The 19,846-nt window shown below is 45.7% G+C and overlaps 1 protein-coding gene across 1 annotated transcript in view; it reads left to right on the top strand.

Moving 5' to 3' along the window:
• ap2b1 (adaptor related protein complex 2 subunit beta 1) overlaps positions 1-19,846 on the top strand; it is a 249,959-nt gene that overhangs the window by 39,022 nt on the left and 191,091 nt on the right. The gene's annotated exons all lie outside the window — the stretch shown is intronic.

Genomic DNA, 19,846 nt, shown 5'->3' with positions numbered 1-19,846 from the left:
GAACTAATCGGATAACTCTATGGGCCGAATGGCGGCCTCCTGACCTGTATCATTCAATGGATGCTGCCACACAGCTGATCCCATTTCCTGGCTCGTGACTCCCATATACACATACACGCTTTGCATGTGAGAGATGGCCAGAAACCAGGGGTCAGTAGTGAAGGCATTATGTGCCCATTTCAATCTATGCTATTGGAACCATCTGTGCAGCTCAGCTGAACATAGTTACTGACATTAAAATCCGTGCATTGCTGTCCGTTCAAACATGAAGATATAGCTTGTGTATACGATTAGTCTTTACTCAGGCTGCCTCTGTATTGAGCCTTCGGCTGATTGCTGTGCTGGACCAGCAATGCAGAGGCTGCTGATCGGGTTGCTGGGAGTGTGCCCTTCTGCCTTTGCAGCTCGCATCTGTCGTTTTGGCTTTGGCTTGGCATTAGCAAGTGCTTTTAGCTGACTCTCTTGGGTCTCTTGTGGGTGGCTGTGTGGCAGTGCTGTGAGCTTGTGGATTCGCTGTCCTAGTGCCAGCTCATCTCAGTGGCAGGACCAACAGAGACGGGTGCTGCTGGAGAAGATGGGGGTGGTGGGGCAGATCCCAGTTCAAAGTTCAGAGGGGACTTGCGTATCAATTTTCATTATCCAATAATGTTGTGGAGAGGGTAATTGATGTTCCACTTAACGTTTAGTGTGTGGTCTTAGTGTTGTCTCCCTTACCATTTATCGACGCTGATGGTATTTGAGGTTGAATTGACCTGGATTAAGGTTGGTGAGTTTGTTGTAACCAGTGGTGAAAGAAAATCTTGCAGTGGGATCTTTTTCACAAACTAGAGGACTGCTAATGAAGCCGGGCGGATTGTCGGGGCGGTGGCCCGGGCAGGTTGATGGGATACGCACACAGGTTCATGGCGTATACACTCGGGCTACTTTGAGTATTTTACATACAGATTGAATGCAAATACTGTCAGTTTTGTAGAAAAGACCTCACTTTGTTCCCCTGTTTTTTTTGGCCTTGTGAGCAAGTTTAAATTCTGTAATCGAGTAATTGTTGATCTTAACTTTTTAATTAGATTCTCAAGAAATTACATTCAAATGAATATTTTGTGAAGCCATTGTATATCTCTGTGTAGAGATGTAGCCATTGTATATCTCAGCGTGGCGGCCCCAACCTGCGTGAGAACACTAACGGCAGGTCGGGGCCATAAAAAGCGAGTGGCGAGTGGCTCCTGGACAGCGTGGAGCATACTACTTCAGGGAGCAGGAGGCAACGGCAGTGAAGAGGGCGACTGGATTGGACGTCACCATAATCCAGGTCGCTGATTGGAACGTGGGCAGGTACAGCAGGAGCGGCGAGATCGTGGAGCGATGTGATCGAGGCCCAGAAGAGGCGAGGGCCCAGGAGCAGCATGGGCCAGCCCACACTGCGATATGTGTGTGTATTAGGTCCGTGCAGCAGAGCTGGTCTCCAGTCACCTTGGTTAATCCTTGCCATTGGACCAAGACCAAGCTCTGTCAAGCCCGTGAGGTGGCTGGAGTGCAATGGCCACCACACGTTAAAAGAAAATCCACACACGTGCATCTTCCACCCTTCAATATGCAGTTCGGGACAAGGAATTTTAGGTCCTTCGTTGAAACACTTGTGAACTCATTGAGTACATCCCTTTTTGGCATGGAAGCAAGTATAGAGATGTAGCCATTGTATATCTGGGTGTAGAGATGTGGTCGTTGTATATCTGGGTGTAGAGATGTGGTCGTTGTATATCTGGGTGTAGAGATGTGGCCGTTGTATATCTGGGTGTAGAGATGTGGCCGTTGTATATCTGGGTGTAGAGATGTGGCCGTGGTCTATCGGGTCCGAGGGGCGGGGCCGTGGTCTATCGGGGCCGAGAGGCGGGGCCGTTGTCTATAGGGGCCGAGAGGCGGGGCCGTTGTCTATCGGGGCCGAGAGGCGGGGCCGTTGGAAATTTTGATTGGATGGTGTTGGTTAATTAATTTAGTTGCACTGAGCGATAACTGGTCCTTGGTGATTCAATCTCCATCTCAACTCCTCTGATTTTACTGCCATTCTCTCCTCTAAACTTCTCTCTGCATATAAACTCTCCTGCCAGTATTCATGCCCACCCCCTCGACCATGCAACCTTGTGTCGCCTCTGTACTCCTGTGGTCTCTATCACAGCCGAGGCTATCTCCAACCACTTCCTTGTAACCCTCATCACCCAGATCTCCCGAACCCGTTCCGACCCCACTTCCTTCTGTGCCCACCCTGCAAAAACACTTCCCAAGGTCACTTGCAGTTGAACCTTCAAGATGCCAACTGCCCAGACTTTGGCCTTTCATTTGACACGATACTTCAGCTGTTCATCTCAACCAGATCCTTGCCTCCACCTTTGACCCCAATGAGAAATATTTGCTCTCTCCCACCCTGGTCATTCTCCTGCTATGGCCCCCACCTTTACTCCCACCCTGGTCATTCTCTCTGATATGGCCCCCATTTTTGCTCCAGTGTAAGGGGTATGCACCCGGGCATATCCAGCATACAACAGGTTTACTCATCCAGCATTAGATCAGGCTGGATCATATCGAGCACTTCTAGGCCTTGCTCTTCTCTGCTCTGATTGTCCAGTACTCCAGGATCATCCTGGACATTTTCTGCCACAACTGGTGAGGCCACACCTGGAGTGCTGCGTACAGTTTTGGTCTCCGTATTTAAGGAAGGATATACTTTCATTGGAGGCTGTTCAGAGAAGGTTCACTAGGTTGATTCCGGAGATGAGGGAGTTGACTTATGAAGATAGGTTGAATAGGTTGGGCCTATACTCATTGGAGTTCAGAAGAATGAGCAGAACATCTAAGATAATGAGGGGACTCGATAAGGTGAAACTAAAACTAGAGGACATAGTCTCAGAATAAAGGGCCGCCCATTTAAATCTGAGATGAGGAATTTCTTCTCTGAGGGATGTAAATCTTATGGAATTCTCTGCCCCAGAGAGCTGTGGAGGCTGGGCCATTGAATATATTTAAGGCGGAGATGGACAGATTTTTGAGCGATAAGGGAATAAAGGGTTATGGGGAGCGGGCAGGGAAGTGGAATTGAGCCCATGATCAGATCAACCATGATCTTATTAAATGGCGGAGCAGGCTTGAGGGGCTAGGTGGTCTACTCCTGCTATTTCTTATGTCCTTATGTAAATAAACCCCGGCATCTTTTCTCCACCACTGTCTCCTTAAACCCCACTCCCCTTCTCCTCACTGCCAGCAACAAGTACAAGGAGCTTATGGATTTCTTTGTCACTAAGATTGAGACCATCAATTCAGTTGCCTTTGCTGCTTCCCCTTGGCCATCAAGTAAAATTCCTCCTATCCAAGCTCCTCCACGCTATGGCCCTGAAGCCACACTCCTTTTCAGCTTCTTTCCTACCTCCTTCCTTCTCAATAATGAGGCCCACCTCCTGCTTCCTTGACCACACTCAAATTAAACCATTGACAACTCAGATTCCCTTCTTAGTCCCCATTGTAAATGTTTTCTTCTCCTCGGGTACTGTTACTATATGGGTTTAACAAAAATTTGCACACACCAGTGAAGAAAACATTTGACATCCATGCGGAGACAATTCTGGAACCACCTCCGGCCCCATGCCCCTGCCCGCCCACCCATTACTCTGACTGGCTTCATTGTGCATCATCCTCCTTTCGCCTGCAGCTGCCTAAATCCTAAGCTACGGAATTTTCTCCATAAATCCATCTACCTTTCCAAATACCTTTCCTCCTTTAAAACCCTCCTTTTAAAAAAACACCTCTGACCAAGTGTTTGGTTCCCCCTCCCAAATATCTCCTCCTTCGCCTGACGTCCATTTCTGTCTGTTTACTCCTCTGTGAATGAAGTGCCTTGGGATGTGTTTCTATCACAAAGATCTTCTGTAAATGCAAGCTGTTGTTGTTTCTTGGCCACGTTGAGCGTGTGCTACTTTTTTTTTGCTTATATAGGTTATAAATATAACATGGTTTCACAGTGATTATTATTTTACTATCCAAAGACTGAGCACAGAGGGCTTCTGTTGAGTCCAGTGAATAAAATCATCATAAGCAGTCCCTTGGAATCGAGGAAGACTTGTTTCCATTCCTGAAGTGAGTTCTTTGGTGGCTGAACAGTCCAATTCGAGAGCCACAGTCTCTGTCACAGGTGGGACAGATAGTCGTTGAGGGAAGGGGTGGATGGGAATGGTTTGCCACATGCTCTTTCTGCTGCCTGCGCTTGATTTCTGCACGCTCTCGGCATTGAGACTCGAGGTGCTCAGCGCCCTCCCGGATGCACTTCCTCCATTTAGGGCGGTCTTGGGCCAGGGACTCCCAGGAAATACAGCAAGAGAGTGTTGCGTTCAATAGTACTTTTCCAGATATTGTGTGTATTCGGTCACATTCCGTAAGCAGCGAGGACTTGCTTACAGCAGCAAGCTTTGATACTGAGCTCAAGAAATATCTGGCACAGCCTGAAAATTGAGTGTTAATTCAAGAAATCAACAGACTACCTCAACCAATGTGATGGTATGCTCATCCTGGGTATCCACCTGGCACGCAGGTGGCCACAATACAAGTAATTGCCCTTTTTGGGAAATTTAAAATGTGTGAGAACATATTCTGAAATCAAAGCAGCAATTTGCCCAGTTAGCCATCAAAATGAGGCATGTTAACTAGAAATTATAACTTTCAGGACATGCTTTTTATATTTTCACCACTAGATGACACCATTTCCTCACATTAAGCCTTTACTTAAAAAGCAAAACGATCATTTCTTACTTTATTCTCCGGCAACAACAATGCATAACCAGTCAAAATAATTGTTTTTGATTGCAAGTTGAATTTAAGATTACATTTCACAGAACGCTGTGCAGTCAGGTAAAACAACCGGCCATCTTCACAAGCACCTCAGCACAGTAGCACTCATTCACCCCGCTGTGAGGAGGTGGCACCGGGAGGGGAACAAGTTGATTGCAATTGGTGGGCGGGTTTATATACATTGGAAGTGCATCTGTGACCAAGGGGGATGCGGGAAAGAGGTGTATAAGTGTATTGTTCTGGTTGGATAGACAGTGGAAACTCACGAGACCTGGCGTATCTCTATTGTGCACTAGCTGATCTCTTGCAGCTAATCTGCTCGGCAGTCTCAAGCGCAGTTGTGGGGCCTAGCTAGTAGCCTTACCTGTCCCTTTACAGCCATTGCCGAAGTACTCCCTGTGGAAATCCACAGAATTGTAGCTGCTTGTAAATTGGTGAAGTCACTCCGAGGTTAGTAAATTACTTGTATGGTTACAGATCCAAACATCCCAGGATGTTTTACTGCATTGAAGGGCACCATAAAGGCATGCTGTTTATTTTAGATTATTTTCCATTTGTAATGAAATGTGATATCTACTGCGTGATAGACATGCATCAAGACTTTTATAATCTATTATAAAATATATGGCCATGCAAAAAATGAATATAAAAACTTACTTGTGTGCATGCTTCCTGCCTGCCACACTTCAAATGTCACAGGCTGCCTAATGCAAATTTATCTAATTCTTGGGCATATATAAGAACATAAGAATTAGGAACAGGAGTAGGCCATCTAGCCCCTCGAGCCTGCTCTGCCATTCAATAAGATCATGGCTGATCTGGTCGTGGACTCAGCTCCACTTACCCGCCCTCTGCCCGTAACCCTTAATTCCCTTATTGGTTAAAAATCTATCTATCTTTGACTTGAAAACATTCAATGAGCCAGCCTCAACTGCTTCTTGGGCAGAGAATTCCACAGATTCACAACCCTCTGGGAGAAGAAATTCTTTCTCAACTCAGTTTTAAATTGGCTCCTCCGTATTTTGAGGCTGTGCCCCCTAGTTCTAGTCTCCCCTGCCAGTGGAAACAACCTCTCTGCCTCTATCCCTTTCATGATTTTAAATGTTTCTATAAGATCACCCCTCATCCTTCTGAACTCCAACGAGTAAAGACCCAGCCTACTCAATCTATCATAAGGTAACCCCCTCATTTCTGGAATCAGCTTAGTGAATCGTCTCTGTACCCCTTCCAAAGCTAGTATATCCTTCCTTAAGTAAGGTGACCAAAACTGCACGCAGTACTCCAGGTGCGGCCTTACCAATACCTTATACAGTTGCAGCAAGACCTCCCTGCTTTTGTACGCGATCCCTCTCGCAATGAAGACCAACATTCCATTCGCCTTCCTGATTACCTGCTGCACTTGCAAACTAACCTTTTGGGATTCATGCACAAGGACCCCCAGGTTCCTCTGCACCACAGCATGTTGTAATTTCTCCCCATTCAAATAATAATCCCTTTTACTGTTTTTTTTCCCCCAAGGTGGATGACCTCACACTTTCCGACATTGTATTCCATCTGCCAAACCTTAACCCATTCGCTTAACCTATCCAAATCTCCTTGCAGCCTCTCTGAGTCCTCTACACAACCCGCTTTCCCACTAATCTTAGTGTCATCTGCAAATTTTGTTGCACTACACTCTGTCCCCTCTTCTAGGTCATCTATGTATATTGTAAACAGTTGTGGTCCTAGCACTGATCCCTGTGGCACACCATTAACCACTGATTTCCAACTGGAAAAGGACCCATTTATCCCGACTCTCTGCTTTCTGTTTGCCAGCCAATTCTCTATCCATGCTAATACATTTCCTCTGACTCCGCGTACCTTTATCTTCTGCAGTAACCTTTTGTGTGGCACCTTATCGAATGCCTTTTGGAAATCTAAATACACCACATCCATCGGTACACCTCTATCCACCATGCTTGTTATATCCTCAAAGAATTCCAGTAAGTTACTTAAACATGATTTCCCTTTCATGAATCCATGCTGTCTGCTTGATTGCACTATTCCTATCTAGATGTCCCGCTATTTCTTCCTTAATAGTTTCAAGCATTTTCCCCACTACAGATGTTAAACTAACCGGCCTATAGTTACCTGCCTTTTGCCTGCCCCCTTTTTTAAACAGAGGCGTTACATTAGCTGCTTTCCAATCCACTGGTACCTCCCCAGAGTCCAGAGAACTTTGGTAGATTATAACTAATGCATCTGCTATAACTTCCGCCATCTCTTTTAATACCCTGGGATGCATTTCATCAGGACCAGGGGACTTGTCTACCTTCAGTCCATTTAGCCTGTCCAGCACTACCCCCCTAGTGATAGTGATTGTCTCAAGGTCCTCCCTTCCCACATTCCTGTGGCCTGCAAATTTTGGCATGGTTTCTGTGTCTTCCACTGTGAAGACAGAAGCAAAATAATTGTTTAAGGTCTCAGCCATTTCCACATTTCCCATTATTAAATCCCACTTTTCATCTTCTAAGGGACCAACATTTACTTTAGTAACTCTTTTCCGTTTTATATATCTGTAAAAGCTTTTACTATCTGTTTTTATGTTTTGCGCAAGTTTACCTTCGTAATCTATCTTCCCTTTCTTTATTGCTTTTTTAGTCATTCTTTGCTGTTGCTTAAAATTTTCCCAATCCTCTAGTTTCCCACTAACCTTGGCCACCTTATACGCATTGGTCTTTGATTTGATACTTTCCTTTATTTCCTTGGTTATCCACGGCTGGTTATCCCTTCTCTTGCCGCCCTTCTTGTTCACTGGAATATATTTTTGTTGCGCACTATGAAAGAGCTCCTTAAAAGTCCTCCACTGTTCCTCAATTGTGCCACCGTTTAGTCCTTGTTTCCAGTCTACTTTAGCCAACTCTGCCCTCATCCCACTGTAGTCCCCTTTGTTTAAGCATAGTACGCTCGTTTCTGACACAACTTTCTCATCCTCAATCTGTATTACAAATTCAACCATATTGTGATCACTCATTCCGATAGGATCTTTTACTCGGAGATCGTTTATTTTTCCTGTCTCATTACACAGGACCAGATCTAAGATGGCTTGCTCCCTTGTAGGTTCTGTTACATACTGTTCGAAGAAACAATCCCGTATGAATTCTATGAATTGCTTCTCCAGGCTACCCCGTGCGATTTGATTTGATCAATCGATGTGTAGGTTAAAATCCCCCATGACTACTGTCGTTCCTTTTTCACATGCCTCCATTATTCCCTTGATTATTGCCCGCCCCACCGTGAAGTTATTATTTGGGGGCCTATAAACTACGCCGACCAGTGAATTTTTCCGCTTATTGTCTCTAATCTCCACCCACAATGATTCAACATTTTGTTCATTGGAGCCAATATCATCCCTCACAACTGCCCTGATATCATCTTTTAACAGAGCTACCCCACCTCCTTTCCCTTCTTGCCTATCTTTCTGAATCGTCAGATACCCCTGTATGTTTAATTCCCAGTCTTGACCACCTTGCAACCATGTTTCTGAAATGGCCACCAAATCATACCCATTTGTAATGATTTGTGCCATCAACTCATTTACTTTATTTCAAATGCTGCGTGCATTTAGGTAGAGTGTTTTCATCCTAGTTTTTAAACCATGATTTTTAGTTTTGACCCTTCCTGCAGCCCTTTTATATTCAGTGGCCCTTTTTGCTTCTTGCCTTTGGTTTCTCTGCCCTCCACTTTTACTCATCTCTTTTCTGTCTTTTGTTTTTGTCTCCTTTTTGTTTCCCTCTGTCTCCCTGTATTGGTTCCCATCCCCCTGCCATATTAGTTTAACTCCTCCCCAACAGCACTAGCAAACATTCCCCCTAGGACATTGGTTCCGGTCCTGCCCAAGTGCAGACCGTCCAGTTTGTACTGGTCCCACCTCCCCCAGAACATTTTCCAATGCCCCACGAATTTGAATCCCTCCCTGCTGCACTACTGCTCAAGCCACGTATTCATCTGTGCTATCCTGCGATTCCTACTCTGACTAGCATGTGGCACTGGTAGCAATCCCGAGATTACTACTTTTGAGGTCCTACTTTTTAATTTAGCTCCTAGCTCCTTAAATTCGTCTCGTAGGACTTCATCCCTTTTTTTAAACCTATGTCGTTGGTACCAATGTGCACCACGACAACTGGCTGTTCTCCCTTCCTTTTCAGAATGTCCTGCACTCGCTCGGAGACATCCTTGACCCTTGCACCAGGGAGGCAACATACCATCCTGGAGTCTCGGTTGCGGCTGTAGAAACGCCTATCTATTCCCCTTATGATTGAATCCCCTATCACTATCGCTCTCCCACTCTTTTTCATGCCCTCCTGTACAACAGAGCCAGCCACGGTGCCATGAACTTGGCTGCTGCTGCTCTCCCCTGATGAGTCATCTCCCTCAACAGCACTCAAAGCAGTGTATCTGTTTTGCAGGGGGATGACCATTTGGGACCCCTGCACTACCTTCTTTGTACTACTTTTCCTGCTGGCCTTCCATTCCATAACTGGCTGTGGATCCTTCTCATGCGGTAAGACCAACTCACTACATGTGCCACTTATGTCATTCTCAGCATCGTGGATGCTCCAGAGTGAATCCACCCTCAGCTCCAATTCCGCAACGCGGTCCGTCAGGAGATGGAGGCGGATACACTTCTCACACACGTAGTCGTCAGGGACACCGGAAGTGTCCCTGAGTTCCCACATGGTACAGGAGGAGCATAACACATGACCAAGCTCTCCTGCTATGCCTTAACCCTTAGATACCCTTAAATTGGTAACAACAATGTTACAGTTTACTTACTGATATAAAAAAGAAAAAGAAAAGCTACTCACCAATCACCAGCCAATCACTTACCCCCTTGGCTGTGACGTCACCTTTTGATTCCTTTCTACTTTTTTGCTTTCTCTCCCGGCTGTAGCTGCACAAGCTGGGCCTTTTATAGGCCGCTCCGACGCTGCCTATGGAACACCCGCTGGCCTTTATAGGCCGCTCCGATGTTGCTCCCGCCTCTCGCCAACTGCCATATAGCGTACAGTAGAGCAATAGATTTCTTTTCCATGGTATATTGGGCCCAAGTTTCGGGCCGCACCTAGAACGGCGCAGCCCGGACCTGGATGCCCGTATTTCGCGCCACAAAGTGCACCTAAAAAAAACCTCACCTATTCTCAGGCTCCCTGCACGTCCTCTGGAGCTGGGTGCGGCGCAGCACGAGCTGTGGGGTGCGGAGCCAGGTCCCTGTGCTGAAAACAGTGCCGGGACCTCTGCACATGCGCGCTACACTACAGTGGGCGCGCATGTGCAGTAGCTCCAGACACCCAAAACTGTGTGGGAGGGGCCCGAAGCACGCAGCCTCTAGCCCTGGCCGAATGGCCTCACTGGGGCTGGGTGGATAAGGCTCACCTCCCACCCGACAGGACCCGACCCGACTTGACCCCCGCTCCTCCTCTCTTTCCCCCCCACCGGACCCGACCCCTGCTCCCCCGGACCCGACCCGACCTCCGCTCCTCCCCCCTCCCCCCGGCGACCCGACCTCCCCCCTCTCCTGGGCGACCCCACCCCCCCAGCCGAAGTCTTGGGCCCAGCCCGTTCAGTCTCCTCCTCCCCCTACCCCCCCTTTCTTCTCCTCCACCCCCCCCCGCTCTCCTCCTACCCGCCGCCCTCCTCCTCCCCCTCCTCTCCTCCTCCTCCTCCTCCCCCTCCTCTCCTCCTCCCCCTCCTCTCCTCCTCCCCCTCCTCTCCTCCTCCCCCTCCTCTCCTCCTCCCCCTCCTCTCCTCCTCCTCCCTCTCCCCACCACCCTCCTCCCCTCCCCCTACACCCCCTTCTCCCCCTCCCCCCCCCCTCCCCTCGCTGTCAGAAACACACAGACAGACAGAGATAGAGACACACTGGGTGGGGCGGGGGGGGGGTCCCAGCACACTGTTGGAGGACTCCCACTGCTGCAGTCGGTAAGTAGAAAATGTTTTATTTATTAATTTTTAAAAAATTTTTTTGATTGACTTATTGGTTGATTTATTGATGTATTTATCATTTATTATTGATGATGGCTCTTTATTTGTAAAACTGAAGTGTTTAATGTTTGTAAAATTCCCTTTAAACCACCCCCCCTTCCCTACGCCTGATTTGTAACTTACGCCTGATTTTCTAAATGTAGACAAGGTTTTTCTGAGCGTACAAAAATCTACACTTACTCCATTCTAAGTTAGTTTGGAGTTTGTTTTCACTGCCTAAACTTTCAAAATGGGCGAAAGTGGCCGGACATGCCCCTTTTTTAAAAAAAAAATCTGTTCCAAACTGAAACTGTTCTAACTGACTAGAACTGGAGCAAACTAAATGCCGAGAATTGCAATTTCTAAGATACTTCATTCTAAACCAGTTGCTCCAAAAAAAAACAGGAGCAACTCAGGCTGAAACTTGGCCCCATTGTTCCTGTCCTAATGGTAAAGTGAAATCCATGAGTGAAAGTGGTTAGTCCTACTCCAGGCGTTACACTTTGTTACATGCGCTGGCTGACTTGCTGCCTGAAACTGACTAGCATATTCCAACCTGCAAAGTTCCTGGCTGAAGGTCGGTACTTCTGTCTTCGTGCACTTCCTGTCTCTAAAACCTTACTTCCTGTTGTCAGCTGTTCGCATTATAAAGTCCAATCTTCATATTCCAATGGAAACTGTCTATGTAAAGTGGTGATGTGGTATGGCCAACGTTTTGTGTCCAGTAGCTCTTTGGCCTGTACTGCAGCGAAACTCCGGTGCTCCAACTTTACATTCCTGCTTCCCCAATTGTTATAGGTTTTGCTGTTCAAGCAATAATAAAAAATGGGAAGAATATAAAAATAAGGACAGAATGAGGATGCCCTGGTCCAAATACCACCTGCCCTCTAACACTGCATCACTTCTGTTCTCTGTGTGCAACCCCAAGTAAGATTGACTACTGTATATATGTGATGTACATGTGTATATATATGTGTGCTTAAATGTCAGGCACCTTAGGGACTGGCATCAGCTGCATTTTTTTGCAGGTGTCCTTATTTTCAAAGTGATCATTGTGTGTACTACCTAAAAAAAAAATGTCAGTAGAATGGGGAGTTCTTTATCCATCATCATCATAGGCAGTCCCTCAGAATCGAGGAAGACTTGCTTCCACTCTTAAAATGAGTCTTTAGGTGGCTGAACAGTCCAGTACGAGAGCCACAGTCCCTGTCACAGGTGGGACAGATAGTCGTTGAGGGCAGAGGTGGGTGGGACAGGTTTGCCGCACACTCTTTCCGCTGCCTGTGCTTGGTTTCTGCATGCTCTCGGCGATGAGACTCGAGGTGCTCAGCACCCTCCCGGATGCACTTCCTCCACTTTGGGTGGTCTTTGGCCAGGGACTCCCAGGTGTCGGTGGGGATGTTGCACTTTATCAGGGAGGCTTTGAGGATGTCCTTGTAATGTTTCCTCTGCCCACCTTTGGCTCGTTTGCCATGAAGCAATTCCGAGTAGAGCGCTTGTTTTGGGAGTCTCGTGTCTGGCACGCGGACAATGTGACCTGCCCAACGGAGCTCCTCCGACGTCGACGTGGTCTCAGCTGCTCCACGAGATCCCCGACCCTCAACGACGCCCGGTGAGCTAGATGAGCCTCCGACCAGGCGATCGGGCCTCCAGCAGCGGTGACCAGGCCTCTCCAGCGGCGACAGCTGTGCCTCTCCGCCACGACGGCGTTTGGGCCTCCTCCTCTTCCACGATGGCGGCTGGCCTTTCCCCCTCCTTCAGAGATGACTGGGCCTCTACTTTCCTACTGGTGACCTAGCCTCTTCTGACTGGTGAGCATCATGGCTGTGACCTTCCACTTGGAACTCCAGTGGGCCACTGACCCTCTTTATCCAACATCCATAGTGTCAGAGAATCCGCTCCATCCCTGGGATAGAGCCATGCAAGCATTCAATCCCAGAGATAGAACAGTTTCTCTGCCAATATGGATGCTGGGTAAAGAGATTCCCTCTCCACAAAAGCCGTTCCTTTCACAAAACCCGCTGCCGCCTCGCACTGACCTACGTGTCCTGTGCTTTAGAAACATAGAAACATAGAAACATAGAAAATAGGTGCAGGAGTTGGCCATTCGGCCCTTCTAGCCTGCACCGCCATTCAATGAGTTTACGGCTGAACATGCAACTTCAGTACCCCATTCCTGCTTTCTCACCATACCCCTTGATTCCCCTAGTAGTAAGGACTTCATCTAACTCCTTTTTGAATATATTTAGTGAATTGGCCTCAACAACTTTCTGTGGTAGAGAATTCCACAGGTTCACCACTCTCTGGGTGAAGAAATTCCTCCTCATCTCGGTCCTAAATGGCTTCCCCCTTATCCTTAGACTGTGTCCCCTGGTTCTGGACTTCCCCAACATTGGGAACATTCTTCCTGCATCTAACCTGTCTAACCCCGTCAGAATTTTAAACGTTTCTATGAGGTCCCCTCTCATTCTTCTGAACTCCAGTGAATACAAGCCCAATTGATCCAGTCTTTCTTGATAGGTCAGTCCCGCCATCCCGGGAATCAGTCTGGTGAACCTTCGCTGCACTCCCTCAATAGCAAGAATGTCCTTCCTCAGGTTAGGAGACCAAAACTGTACACAATACTCCAGGTGTGGCCTCACCAAGGCCCTGTACAACTGTAGCAACACCTCCCTGCCCTTGTACTCAAATCCCCTCGCTATGAAGGCCAACATGCCATTTGCTTTCTTAACCGCCTGCTGTACCTGCATGCCAACCTTCAATGACTGATGTACCATAACACCCAGGTCTCTTTGCACCTGCTCTTTTCCTAATCTGTCACCATTCAGATAATAGTCTGTCTCTCTGTTTTTACCACCAAAGTGGATAACCTCACATTTATCCACATTATACTTCATCTGCCATGCATTTGCCCACTCACCTAACCTATCCAAGTTGCTCTGCAGCCTCATAGAATCCTCCTTGCAGCTCACACTGCCACCCAACTTAGTGTCATCCGCAAATTTGGAGATACTACATTTAATCGGCTCGTCTAAATCATTAATGTACAGTGTAAACAGCTGGGGCCCCAGCACAGAACCTTGCGGTACCCCACTAGTCACTGCCTGTCATTCTGAAAAGTCCCCATTTACTCCTACTCTTTGCTTCCTGTCTGACAACCAGTTCTCAATCCATGTCAGCACACTACCCCCAATCCCATGTGCTTTAACTTTGCACATTAATCTCTTGTGTGGGACCTTGTCGAAAGCCTTCTGAAAGTCCAAATATACCACATCAACTGGTTCTCCCTTGTCCACTCTACTGGAAACATCCTCAAAAAATTCCAGAAGATTTGTCAAGCATGATTTCCCTTTCACAAATCCATGCTGGCTTGGACCTATCATATTACCTCTTTCCAAATGCACTGCGATGACATCCTTAATAATTGATTCCATCATTTTACCCACTACTGATGTCAGGCTGACCGGTCTGTAATTCCCTGTTTTCTCTCTCCCTCCTTTTTTAAAAAGTGGGGTTACATTGGCTACCCTCCACTCCATAGGAACTGATCCAGAGTCAATGGAATGTTGGAAAATGACTGTCAATGCATCCACTATTTCCAAGGCCACCTCCTTAAGTACTCTGGGATGCAGTCCATCAGACCCTGGGGATTTATCGGCCTTCAATCCCATCAATTTCCCCAACACAATTTCCCGACTAATAAGGATTTCCCTCAGTTCCTCCTCCTTACTAGACCCTCCGACCCCTTTTATATCCGGAAGGTTGTTTGTGTCCTCCTCGGTGAATACCGAACCAAAGTACTTGTTCAATTGATCCGCCATTTCTTTGTTCCCCGTTATGACTTCCCCTGATTCTGACTGCAGGGGACCTACGTTTGTCTTTACTAACCTTTTTCTCTTTACATATCTATAGAAACTTTTGCAATCCGTCTTAATGTTCCCTGCAAGCTTCTTCTCGTACTCCATTTTCCCTGCCCTAATCAAACCCTTTGTCCTCCTCTGCTGAGTTCTAAATTTCTCCCAGTCCCCGGGTTCTCTGCTATTTCTGGCCAATTTGTATGCCACTTCCTTGGCTTTAATGCTATCCCTGATTTCCCTTGATAGCCACGGTTGAGCCACCTTCCCTTTTTTATTTTTACGACAGACAGGAATGTACAATTGTTGTAGTTCATCCATGCGGTCTCTAAATGTCTGCCATTGCCCATCCACAGTCAACCCCTTCAGTATCATTCGCCAATCTATCCTAGCCAATTCACGCCTCATACCTTCAAAGTTACCCTTCTTTAAGTTCTGGACCATGGTCTCTGAATTAACTGTTTCATTCTCCATCCTAATGCAGAAATTCACTCTTCCCCAAGGGGCCTCGCACAACGAGATTGCTAATTAATCCTCTCTCATTACACAACACCCAGTCTAAGATGGCCTCCCCCCTAGTTGGTTCCTCGACATTGGTCTAAAAAACCATCCCTTATGCACTCCAGGAAATCCTCCTCTACCGTATTGCTTCCAGTTTGGTTAACCCAATCTATGTGCATATTAAAGTCACCCATTATAACTGCTGCACCTTTATTGCACGCACCCCTAATTTCATGTTTGATGCCCTCCCCAACATCACTACTACTGTTTGGAGGTCTGTACACAACTCCCACTAACGTTTTTTGTCCTTTGGTATTCTGCAGCTCTACCCATATAGATTCCACATCATCCAAGCTAATGTCCTTCTGAACTATTGCCTTAATTTGCTCCTTAACCAGCAATGCTACCCCACCTCCTTTTCCTTTTATTCTATCTTTCCTGAATGTTGAATACCCCTGGATGTTGAGTTCCCAGCCCTGATCATCCTGGAGCCACGTCTCCGTAATCCCAATTGTAAAAGCGCATGGTGCATTGAAAGCTGCTGTGGTTTCAGAGTGCTTCTTGTATATTTTACCATGCAAGTTATTTAGGTCTCTGTGCCCATTTTTTGCAGGTGTCCATTTTTTGGGAGTGTCCGTTTGTGTAGTTTTCACTGGACTATGTATTGTTATGGACAGGAGCTAAATGCAGTTAATAAAATCCTCCACTGAGTCGAGTTCTTCTCTGTGCATTCAGAGTGCACTAACTATGCAGGCTGGAGAGGAAATAGGACAGAGCACTGAGAGCGGGAAGTTGCAGTGAGGGCGAGGGGAAAGTTTAGAGAAGAGCTTTATAGAAGTAACATGCATTTGTTATGCAACAGAAGCCAGGAAACAAAAACAGGTACTGCATGCAATCCAAGCCCAAGCATAGTTTGCAACTGGAATTCACTGGACAGCAAGTATTTAAGAGATGTACTATAATCCTTCCAAGGGTTAAACCTTGGTATACAAAAAGCCATTTAGTAAAATTCTGGAAGAGGTGCCACAGCAGAGAGACTGGGCTGGCTTTGGTCTGCTCAGTCAGTTGGAACTGATGCTTTCTGCAGATCAATTCCCAAGGGTCGAATGGCCTACTCCTGCACCTATTTTCTATGTTTCTATGAACTCATTGATGGCGGTGCAGGCTAGAAGGACCGAATGGCCTACTCCTGCACTTATTTTCTATGTTTCTATTATTCCAGGAAATACTTTTTAACCTATTATATTTAAATCACCAAAAAGGGGTTCCATTCTTCAGCTAGTTCATGCCAGCACTGACCTGCATTAATGTTAACCTCACTAGGATATATTTTGTGTGTGATTAGAGAGGTGAAATAATTCCTCACATTTAGAGTGGGGCTTGAATATTTGTGCAAAAGAAAGAGATACAGTGACATGGTCCATGCATTAGCTTGCTCTCGCCTCAATATAGAATATGGTGAAACAAGACACGTGGCTGGAGGAGCAGCACATAGTTTAGAATTTGATGTCTCGGTAGTTATTACTGTGAGAGTAGTATCACTGTGATAATTATACTTATGGGTTCCACTCCATTATCTCTGTTACACATCTACCTGTGCAAGAGCATCGTGATAGCTCACAGCACCCATCACAGAATTTTAGTAAAAGTAAAACTTCAAAGTATTTTAGAAAGATTAATAAATTTAGAAAAGTTTAAAGAAGTTGTTTAATCTCAAGCTTCCACTTAGCGCAGTGCAGGTTTATTTCATTAAATGTAATGACACATCACCGTACCCTATCTGAATTAAGATGTATGTTTTAATAGTATTTAAATATTGGAGAGATATTTAAGTACAGGTGCAACATCCCAAATCTGGAACTCCAAAAACCGGATATTTTGCGCATAGCTGATGGAGTCGTCCAGATTTCGGAATTATCGTCCGAAAACCAGACATTTTCAGGCACAACCCAAAATTGGGCATGGATTCAGTCAAGGATTCTGGATTTCAGACAAGAAAATCAAGTCTGAAATCTGGTATCCTTGATAAAATCTGTGCCGGAGTTTCAGTTTTGACGGATTTCAGACCTCGCTGCTCAAAACCCGGCACAGATTTGGTCGAGGATTCCGGATTTCAGACTCTTGATTTTCTTGTCTGAAATATGGAAAAAAGCAAAAACCGGAACAGACTCAGCCCTGAGCATTCTGGATTTCAGACATTGTATAATATTACAATTTGTCTAGCTTGACTCTTAATTTAGACATTAGCACTCTCTCTCACTGGCTGGTGAAAACAGGTTATATTTGCTTATTAAGGACATCAGAACTAGCTATCTGAATTTAACAGTACTCTGCTTTGGAATCAGTGCAGCCAGCTCAGCATTCACTCTGCTCCATAGGTCACACCTCCATACTCTAATAAATCCTCCTAAAAGGTAATTGGTATTTACATTGGCACGTTTATTTTTCCAAATGCAAAATAACTATTAAAAATTGAGAATGAATTATACCTCAGTGCAATTTCTAGCGCAGGGCTTGTTGCAACAGTGAAATGATAAACTAATCGCAAAAGACTGATGACCACTTTCACAGTGCAGGCTTATGCAGTCCTTTTAAGTGGGATTTGCAGTTTTAAAAAGTCATGCTATAGCAGTTTACTGCCAGTAGATGGCGGTGACATGCTCTTGTAAATATTGGGCCAAAAATTGCAGTCGGAGGCTTCCTGCGGGCAGACGCCGCGGACCAAAATTTTTTTTACGATAGTACCTGGTGGTCCCGGAGGAACGTATACTTACGGTCCAAGGCTCAGATGTGCAGCCCAGCATATGGGCTCACACATTCCTGGAACGTAGCCTGGGCCACCAATCACAATGTAATATTCTCATTGATAATGGGAGCTCCGTTTACTGTACTATCACTGAGAATGCCACCAAAATCACAGAAACAGCACAATAAATTTTAAAAAGCACCTCACTTTTTAAAATTAGTTGAAATTGAATTTAATTAAATGTTTTAGACAAAAAAAAGAAAAATGTTTTTGAATTCTTTAATGTTTTAATCAGGGTAAAAATGCCTTAATAGACAGGGTTTTCATATAAAAATGAGTGATAACATTTAATTTTTCTATCTTTTAAAACTCTTACGCTTGTAAAAGTAGGCTATACGCCTGCTTTTACCAGGCGTAAGAGTTCGAATGCTGGGCAGGAAATCTCTGCGCACGAAGGCCCTACACCTGGGGATGCGTGTGATCTGTTAAGTTCTCAGTGCACGTGCATCGTACGGCGAGAACCAGCATTTGCGAGGCCTCGTCGGGTACGCGCGCACATCGTAAGCGCCCAGAGAGGTCACATTCTTCGGCCCACTGTTTCACTGGGTGGTGACATATTGCATTAGAGATAGAGCTCTGTGAACAATTGCAAGAATATCACATCTGGGCACTAAAGGGTGTAGAATACAGTCAGATATTTGATGCTAAATATTTCTGTTGAACTGAATAGATTTTTTGGAAATCCCTAATTAATTTTCTGTCCAGATGCACAGTATTCCCTCCAGGTAATATAATTTGAGTGCTTTACTCCTGCTACACGAATACTACTTTGCCCAGATTACATAGTATAGTTGCATTCTGCATGGCTTCCTGTATTTCAGAAATGGATCAATTGCAAGAGTTAATAGTAATAGATGAGGCATTTTGTATTCAAGTTATTGTATTCCTCTATAATTAAAATGTTGTGCAGCAGTCGGTTGGTAATGATGCATTTTGTAACAAGAGTGACCCCGAGGTTGAGAGAAATGGATTGTTTACTGAACAGGAATTGACTGTGCGTGGAAATCAGCCACCCAAGGTCTGCAATTGTATTCCTGTTTGAAATGAAAGGAAACAGACATACACTGAATGTTGGACTGTTTTATTTATGATCCTAGTGAATGAGAAAGTTGTGTCTGGTACATGCATGGCTCATTGTTCAGAGGAAGCGAGATGGGCAGAATTCTCCTTGATCTTTTAAGAAAGTGAATCCTGCTGTGATCGGTTTTAGAAAACCGACTAACAGAATTATTGCCTGAACTCTGGTTTTATTTAAAAAGGTGCCCAATTCTAAAGCAAATGATTAGTCACAATTTGCTTTCTCTTTTTATTCCTCATGAATGCAAGGTGTCAGCCGTGGCTCAGTGGATAGCACTCTCGCCTTTGAGCCAGAAGGTTTTGGCTTAAAGACCCACTCCAGAGACTTGAAACACAATCCAATGCAGTACTGAGGGAGTGCTGCACTGTCGGAGGTGCTGTTTCTCAGATGAGACGTTAAACCGAGGCCTCATCTTGCCCCCTCAGGTGGATGTATAGGACCCCATGGCACTATTTGAAGAAGAGCAGGGAAGTTCTCCTGGTCAATATTTATCCTCCACCAACATCACTAAAACAGATTATCTGGTCATTATCACATTGCTGTTTGTGGAACCTGGCTCTGCACGAATTGGCTGCCGCGCTTCCTAAGTTAGAACAGTGACTGCATTTCAAAAGTACCTCATTAGCTGTAAAGCGCTTTGGGACATGCTGAGGTCATGAAAAGCGCTAGCAAGTTCTTTTTTTGATGGAAGAACAGCTGCTTTCATTGTGTGTGTGTGATACGGCCAATGAAGTACTTTTGAAGTGTAGTCACTGTTGTAATGTGGGAAACGCG

The sequence above is a fragment of the Pristiophorus japonicus genome, chromosome 16 (assembly GCF_044704955.1).
Source record: "Pristiophorus japonicus isolate sPriJap1 chromosome 16, sPriJap1.hap1, whole genome shotgun sequence".
NCBI lineage: Eukaryota > Metazoa > Chordata > Chondrichthyes > Pristiophoridae > Pristiophorus > Pristiophorus japonicus.
This window is presented reverse-complemented; position numbering and strand designations above follow the sequence as displayed.